The sequence below is a fragment of the Arachis ipaensis genome, chromosome B5 (assembly GCF_059453495.1).
Source record: "Arachis ipaensis isolate K30076 ecotype BB chromosome B5, ASM5945349v1, whole genome shotgun sequence".
Taxonomy (NCBI): Eukaryota; Viridiplantae; Streptophyta; class Magnoliopsida; order Fabales; family Fabaceae; genus Arachis; species Arachis ipaensis.
The window spans coordinates 72,911,563-72,912,814 of NC_142440.1; the positions used below are offsets into that span (position 1 = coordinate 72,911,563).

The 1,252-nt window shown below is 41.5% G+C and overlaps 1 non-coding gene across 1 annotated transcript; it reads left to right on the top strand.

The window, feature by feature from the left end:
• The first annotated feature begins 822 nt into the window (after nucleotides 1–822).
• LOC148564615 (small nucleolar RNA R71) lies at nucleotides 823–930 on the top strand. The gene has a single exon (XR_015885426.1). It is a non-coding gene; the product is annotated as a small nucleolar RNA R71 (small nucleolar RNA).
• The last annotated feature ends 322 nt before the right edge of the window (nucleotides 931–1,252 follow it).

Below are 1,252 nucleotides of genomic sequence, written 5' to 3' on the forward strand. Positions count from 1 at the left end.
ACGTCCCAGGAGGTCTTCCTCCTTGGGATTCACGTCCTCTCCTCTCCTCACAGGTTCGGCCATGATGCTTATGTCAATGGCCTTGCACTCTCCTTTTGGATTCTCTTCTGTATTGCTTGGGAGAGTACTAGGAGGGATTTCAGTGATCCTCTTACTCAGCTGGCCCACTTGTGCTTCCAGATTTCTAATGGAAGATCTGGTTTCATTCATGAAACTTACAATGGCCTTAGACAGATCAGAGACTAAGTTTGCCAAATTAGAAGTGTTTTGTTCAGAGTTCTCTGTCTGTTGCTGAGTGGATGATGGAAAGGGTTTATTATTGTTAAACCTGTTTCTTCCACCATTATTAAAGCCTTGTTGAGGCTTTTGATCCTTCCATGAGAAATTTGGATGATTTCTCCATGATGAGTTATAGGTGTTTCCATAAGGTTCACCTAAGTAATTTACCTCTGCTATTGCAGGGTTCTCAGGATCATAAGCTTCTTCTTCATAAGAAGCCTCTTGAGTACTGTTGGATGCAGCTTGCATTCCATGCAGACTCTGAGAGATCATATTGACTTGCTGAGTCAATATTTTATTCTGAGCCAATATGGCATTCAGAGTATCAACTTCAAGAACTCCCTTCTTCATAGGCGTCCCATTACTCACAGGATTCCTTTCAGAAGTGTACATGAACTGGTTATTAGCAACCATGTCAATGAGTTCTTGAGCTTCTGCAAGCATTTTCTTTAGGTGAATGGATCCACCTGCAGAAGTGTCCAGTGACATCTTTAATAGCTCAGATAAACCATCATAGAATATATCCAGGATGGTCCATTCTGAAAGCATGTCAGAAGGACACTTTTTGGTTAACTGTTTGTATCTTTCCCAAGCTTCATAGAGGGATTCACCTTCTTTCTGTCTGAAGGTTTGAACATCATCTCTAAGCTTGCTCAGCTTTTGAGGAGGAAAGTACTTGGCTAAGAAAGCCGTGACCAGCTTATCCCAAGAGTTCAGGCTGTCTTTGGGTTGAGAATCCAACCATAATCTAGCTCTGTCTCTTACAGCAAAAGGGAAAAGTATGAGCCTGTAGACTTCAGGATCTATTCCATTAGTCTTAACAGTATCACATATCTGCAAGAATTCAGTTAAGAACTGAAAAGGATCTTCAGATGGAAGTCCATGAAACTTGCAGTTCTGCTGCATCAGAGAAACTAATTGAGGTTTCAGCTCAAAGTTGTTTGCTCCAATGGCAGGAATGGAGATGCTTCTT